The sequence below is a fragment of the Gracilinanus agilis genome, chromosome 1 (genome assembly GCF_016433145.1).
Source record: "Gracilinanus agilis isolate LMUSP501 chromosome 1, AgileGrace, whole genome shotgun sequence".
In the NCBI taxonomy this organism is placed as follows: domain Eukaryota; kingdom Metazoa; phylum Chordata; class Mammalia; order Didelphimorphia; family Didelphidae; genus Gracilinanus; species Gracilinanus agilis.
The window spans coordinates 426187251-426194703 of record NC_058130.1 but is presented as its reverse complement, the minus strand read 5'-3'; the positions used below and the strand labels follow the sequence as shown (position 1 = coordinate 426194703).

The following is a 7453-nucleotide window of genomic DNA, read 5'->3' as shown; positions in this document are numbered from 1 at the left end:
AAAATAATGCTTGCCCTAACTCTCCCAGAAAAGGAAGATGAGACAATAGATATGAAAACATCTTCATAATTTAAATAACTTCTTAACTCTAAAGAAGTATGATTAATATTGCATCCTCCACTCAGATGTCATGATTTAATGAAAATGCAGGTCTGACCATGTTCACCTCCCTCCTCCTCCTATGCAATAAATTCTAATAGCTTCATATCATTACAACCAAATATGAAATTTTCTGTTCGGTGTTCAAAACCCTTCCTATCAGCAGCTGGGTGGCTCAGGGTATGGAGAACCAGGCCTAGAGACAGGAGGTCCTAGGTTCAAATCTGGCCTCAAACACTTTCTAGCTGTGTGACCTTAGTCAAGTCACCTAATCTCCATTGCCTAGCCCTTACTGCTTTTCTGCCTTGGAACCAAAATATGGTATTGATTCTAAGATGGAAGGTAAAGGTTTAAAAATTGTTAATTATGTTCTAAAATGTTATCGCAGCTTTCTTTGTGGTTAGCAAAGAAATGAAAATTGACAGAATGCCCATCAATTGGGGAATGACTAAACGAATTGTGGCATATGTTACTACTGTACCTTAAAAAAAGGATGAGCAGGTTAATTTTATTTTTTTATTTTTTTTAAACCCTTACCTTCCATCTTAGAATCAATACTGGTATTGGTTCTAAGGCAGAAGAGTGGTAAGGGCTAGGCAATGGGGGTTAAGTGACTTGTCCAGGATCACACAGCTAAGAAGTATCTGAGGCCAGATTTGAACCCAGGACTTCCCATCTCTGGGCCTGACTCTCAATCCACTAAGCCACCCAACTGCCCTGAGCAGATTAACTTTAGAAGAAAAAAAACATGGAAAGAACTACATGAAATTATGAAAAACTAAATGAACAGAACCAAAAGAATAGGCTATACAGCCACAGAAATAGTTCTCAAAGAATGATTTACATATATCAACCTCCAGAGAAAGAAATAACCAAGGGAAACAAGCAAGACATAGCTTATATACACATTTTTTAAATCAAATTATGCCTTCTCTAATGTGGGGAGGAGGAAGAGAGGGAGATACCTGAGAATTTTAATGTAACAAATGAATAAATGAATAATTTTTAAGTTAATGCAACCAAAGTTAAGAAGCCCCATTCTTGACCAAATAGCTTTGAGTTAAGGCTAAATTAATTTTTAATTTTTTAATTATTAGCAATATATTAAATTACCTAATATAATATATCAAAAATTATTATTAATTTTATTTCTTTTAATTACACACTCTAGACAATAGTACTCATTTTAATGTTGATTTTGTTGCGCCATATTGTTTAATGCTGATTATCAAGGACATATTGCTTAAATTGCCCATATTTAACTAATCAAAAAACCTAATACCTACATCATATAGGGTATAGGAACTGGATCTTTGATTCCTTCTGCTGAATGGAAATCTAGGATGAGGTAACTCTGTGGATCAGAGCATTCTCAGAAACTTATGAACTTCAACAGAGTTCCCTGGAGCACCAGAAAGTTAAAGGATTTGCCCAATACCTAGCCCCAGAGTAAGCATCAGATTGGAGTTTAACCAAGGTCTTCCTAGTTCTCTCTCTCCCCTGAACCTTGGTCACTCTGAACCCTATCCTCTGTTGCACTCTGTATCTCTATTTCCCTAAATCTCCTTTTTCAACCATCACTACTGCTAGGCAGATGACTCCCAAATATATCAGAGCTCATTGTTTTGAAAAAAACTACACATCCATATGTAGCTAAATCTAGAGTTCTATCTAGGTTTAGAAACACTCATCTTGAGTGTAGATACACTCATCTAGAATACAGACAAGTAATTAGATTTATAAAAGTTGGGGGGAAAGGGACATCAAGAAAGAATTCATGGAGAAGCTTGAACTATTTTGAAGGAAGAGATTCTGTGAGGTAGAGAAGAGGACAGAATATATTCAGATGTGGAATCAGGCAGGGCAGAAGTCAAGAGATAGATGGAGTACCTTGCTAAATGAACAGTAAGAAAAGTAGATGTAAGTTAATGTAGGTGATGGCCAGTGCTAAAAGACAAAATGAAGAATATATCACAGGAGAAAAAAGAAGATTTGGAACAGTCATGGTTGGGAGTAACTGAGAATTGATCTGGAATTGACATGCAGTATTGTGGGCCCAGTTGAGATTAGATGACATCAATTTGTAGTGGACGGCATGCTTATCTGGCTTCCTCCAGTGACATTTAGAATTATGAAAGACAGAAAGAGAGACAGAGACAGAGACAGACAGAAAGAGATAGAGACAGAGAGACAGTAAGAGAAATATAAAAGGGTCATGACTCATAGATAATAATTTGAGTCATAGTGAGATCAAGCCCCTGTGGGTGGCTAAAATGGAATGAAGGACTGGGTCATGGGAGCATTGGAGAGAAAAATAATATTTGAGGGCATATCAATGTATATATTGAAGTCTCTGAGTATGAGAACAGGAATTGGGGTGGAAAAGGAGGCTGCAAACCAACTACTGAACTACTCCAGAAAGTATGAAATGATGGAGAGAAAACTAAGCAGGTCCAATAATACAATAAATAAAACTATTACAACAATGTAAATGGAAAGAACAGCCACACTGAAAAATTACAAGCAAACATAACAAAATTACAAATATTAAGCAGACCTCAGAATAAATAGATATAAAGAACAACCATAACCCATTCCTTTCTGGAGGCAAGAAAGCCTCAGATGCTATATATTGCACAAGTCTTCAGACTTTTTCAATATATTGATAAGTTGTGCTGATATTTTTCCTCTCAAAAAAAAAAAACTATTTGTTTAATGAGATGGCCTGCTGGGGAAAAGTGAGAGAGAAATACGTGGGGAAACTATGGCCATGTAAGGGAGAAAAAAAGACATCATTTAAAAACATAAAAAAAGTTTTTAAAAGATAAAAAATGATTAAGGAGAGGCCAATGGAGAAGGTACAATGGAAGAAGGCAGAGCAAAATAGAATTTAAAGATTAAAGAATTAAAGAAGGATAAAACAGAGGTGAGGCAGCTAGATGGTTAGGTCTAGAGTCAGGAAGGACTGAGCTCAAATCCAACCTCGGACACTTAATAGCCGTTTTATTCTGGCCAAATCACATAACCTCTGTTTGCCTTAGTCCACTGAAGAAGACAACGGCAAATCATTCCAGTATCTTTGCTAAGAAAACTGCTCACAGGTGTGCTATGGTCCACAGGGTCATAAAGAGTTGGACACACTAAACAATAACAAAAACAGAGGCAATTGGAAATGATAGAAGATGGTGGTAGAAGGGAAAGGGAGTGGGGAGGAGTTATCTCAACAATTGAAAACTAAATCCAAGGAACTGGGAGAGCAGGAGTTGTGAATTTGCTAACCAAAGGAGAAATTAAGTATCATTTGTCCATGGCTTCTATCCACATGTAAGATGGTACTGGTACAGGGAACTTTCCTTTGATCTGAATTACATGCCTTTACATAGTCACTGGAGCTAGAAAGACATGTAGATAGGCAGATGATGCCTACCTGACTCTTTCACAGCTTGCTTGGATGTCTGTGCAATCACCAGGAAGCATCTCTAGCCCAGAAGAAGTGCCTGCCTCAATTATACCTCAATTCAGTTTAGGGCTGAAAATTCAAGTGCCATTATCATACAGTCTCTCATAAATTTATCCACATTGAATTGCTTCTCCCCATCCATTAAGACTCTTGTCACCTTCCCAACTTCAAGTGATCCAGAAAATATACACTTGCTAGAGTTTGGTGTGAAGATAGATTGATGAATGGTCTGGGAAATTTAAAAGATACAATATTAAAACTACAAAAGAGCTGTGCTGCTCCAGAAAATGTTTTAGATCTCTGCCTCACTTCCCCCTAGGCAATAGATGTCCTAGAGAAGCCATTTGTGGAATACATTTATCAGATATACTCCTAATATCATAATCATAATGAAAAGGACAGCCTTCCCGAATGCCCAGTGGCCAGACTTGCTGTGACTCCTTTAAATGGCAGCCATATATCAGCTGATTGCTCAATGTCTGGAAATAAAGGAATTTCTGCCTTCCCAGAATCAGATGATCTCTTCAAATGGATTGGGACTATCCATGGTGCAGCTGGAACAATATAGGAAGATCTAAGGTACAAGCTTTCTCCAGAGTTTCCCAGCAGCTCCCCATATAATGCTCCCACAGTGAAATTTGTCACACCATGCTACCATCCTAATGTGAACACCCAAAGCAATATCTGTTTGGACATGATATCAGGACCATCCTACTCTCTATCCAGAGCCTACTGGGAGAACCCAATATTGATAGCCTGTTGAACACATGCTGCTGAGCTTTGGATAAAACCTAAAGCCTTTAAAAAGTTCCTGCTGGAAACCTACATGAAGCAGGTGACCAGCCAAGAGCCCTGACCCTGACTGCCCAACTTCCCCTGCCTTCATCTTGTGTGTGCGTATGTATGCATGTATGTATGTATGTATGTATGTGCATGTATCCTTCTCCTTCCTCAAAGCCTGTCTTCTCTTCTGTTCAGTACTCTGCATCACAGACTATTTTCCTTTTCTTCTAATATTTTTCTTTTCTTTCTTCAACTCTAGTCTAGCCCTCAACATTAATTTATAAATTTTGTTTACTTAGTGGTTACTAGAGGGTTTCTCCAATGTCTCCATTATCTCTTTGAGATGCTCCATGGGCCCTGGATCTTTACCAGCACCAACAGTAATCTTTCTTCCCATCATACGTTTTAAATTTACTATACTCATTTTGGGGGACTATATAGATAAATAGATGATACATAGATAGATTTTGAGTCCTTTAAGTGCAACCTATTCCTTTTACAGATGAGGAAACATAAACACAAAGATATCAAAGTGACTTCTCCAGGATAATGTAGCTAGTAAATGTCAGAGAATTTGAACCCAGGGTATCCTGACTCCAAGGCTACTGTCTTATATACTAACTCCTAATAGACTACCTAGAACAAGAGTCCTTAATTTGGGAGTATAGGAGGTTTGTGGATAGATTTTAGGGGATCGGTAAACATGAATGAGAAAATACATACCTTTATTTTCACTAACCTCTAATTGAAATTTAAATTTCCTTCAGTCATTTAAAAACATTATTCTGAAATGACATTTATAGGCTTCATCAGAGTATCAGAGGGAACCATGGCACTCACACAAAAAAGAACTCCTTTACTAGAACTTAACTTCTTGTGTTAAATTAGTAGAGAAGAAAGGATAGGAGAGTATGTGTCTCTCAGCACCTCTGGAGGCTTCTAGGATAATAAAAAGAAAGACAGATGGATGTTGCTTCTCGTGTGGGAAGATAAACATCTCATCCCTGGCTGATAAGAACCTCTGGGGCAATCTCCCTTGCATTATTTTGGAATATCAGGAAACAGCTATCACACTGGCACAGCTGACTTGGAGGTGGTCGGAGGCTGGCTGGGTGCTATGAATGTGGGATCATGGAAGGAGAAATGAAAGCCAGTGTGTATTCATTCTGACCATACCTTCGCCCAGAAAGTAGGCTCTGAGCATCTTCAGTGGGTGTGCACTTAAGCAGTAACCTGAAAAAGAATAGGAAGGTGCAAGAAGAATGAATGTGTAGGATGAGGACTTGACCCCATGGAGGTAAACTTCAGGAGTACTTTGACAAGTGAAGATGTCAAGGATAAGGTCCAGAAGATGGGAGGCACTGGAGCCCCAGGTTACCTGTAGAATTGTTATTTATTTGACCATTATTGTACATGCTTAGTGAGGGGGACTTGTGATTTAATTTCTAGATCTTCCTCTTCCCCTAACCATCGCCCTCCCATTGCAACTCCTACGGCAGCACATATAGTACGGGCCAAGCAATAATGAAAGCTGAATATAAGATTTTGTCTTGGGCAATGAATTTGAACCATAAATAACCAAGCTTCCCTCTGGGTTCTTGCTGTCACTAGTAACCTGGTTGTTTCTGGGCAAACGATCAGTCTGTTGCCTCCGACATTCTTCCAGTGAGCAGCAGGCAAGTCAGCACAAACATCACTGAAAGCTACCATTGGCTGGAAGAGCTGATAGTTTTGACATCCAGTGACAGAGGGAAAAGAGGGAGTAGAGACGTGATTTGGGGGATCCAGTCCTATATCATCAACTGCCTATAGATGAACAAGATACATCTCAAAAGAGAGTCATATCTGGGGGCAGCTGGGTGGCTCAGTGGACTGAGAGCCAGGCCCGGAGACAGGAGGTTTTAGGTTCAAATCTGACTTCAGACACTTCCTAGCTGTGTGACCCTGGGCAAGTCACTTGACCCCCATTGCCTAGCCCTTACCACTCTTCTGCCTTGGAGCCAGTACACAGTATTAACTCCAAGATGGAAGGTAAGGGTTTAAAAATAAATAAGTAAACAAATGAAAAAGAGAGTCATATCTTCATGAGAAATCTTTTTCATCTATAAGAGCAATTAAAACCAAGTCTTATAGTAAATTAAACGATAACAGACCATTGTTGAATCACTATAATGCAAGGTGTTAAAGATATTTTTAAAGTATATTCATTATAATAGCTCTCACTAAAAATACTATTATTTATAAAAAGATTTTGCACCATTCATAACCATTAATTTAAAACATTTCATACTTGGTTTGTCATTTTTAGTTTCTTAGTATGTTTTAATAGACATCAGTAAAGTAGCATATGTAAATAATTTATAAACAGGTAAGTACATATATTGGAGGGTGTTTATAAATTTTTTATTAGTAAGGGTATATAAATATATTTGTGGCTTCACTTTCAAAAAAATGTTATACATCTTCTCTTTTGGTATTCTTCCTTTCATAATTGTTTTGCTTCTCAAACCTTTATAGTATAATTTTTTCACTGGTGTTGAATTGTTAATTTTATTCTTTGAACAACCTTAACTCCTTGTATTCCCCAGATCTTTTGTCTTTTGATTTCAATTGTTGATTAAGGTATATTATTACCATTATTATTATCATTCACTGGAAAAGTTCAGATAGAGGTTGGATATCTACCTGTCAAAGATATTGTGACAGGATATTCTGCATTGTCAGGGAAGTTATGAGATCAGAAGTTTTAGAGATATAAAATATCTAGTCAAACCATTTGGTTTCAGAAGATGAAACTGAGGCACAAAGACTTGCCCAAGTCACAGAAGTAGAAAGTAACAGGTTTGGAATTCAAACTCAGGTCCTCAGACTCCAAAGTCAGTCCCCTCTCCTGTGTCCCATTTCCATGCCCATAATTCTAAGCCAAAACTGCAATCTTCTATCTTGATAAGTATAGAAATGGAACATCTGGTATTTGCTCTCCAGAAGAGGAATATTTCAGATAAATGAAACATGTTAATTTTATACTAGCTAAGGAATTATGTTCCTTTTCATATTAAACATAGTGAACAAATAAGCTTGAGATGAATGCAGGAAGTATCTTGCCCATAT

At 37.7% G+C, this 7453-nt stretch overlaps 1 pseudogene; it reads left to right on the top strand.

Moving 5' to 3' along the window:
• Positions 1-4034: 4034 nt before the first annotated feature.
• LOC123231573 lies at positions 4035-4415 on the top strand (annotated as a pseudogene).
• Positions 4416-7453: the final 3038 nt, after the last annotated feature.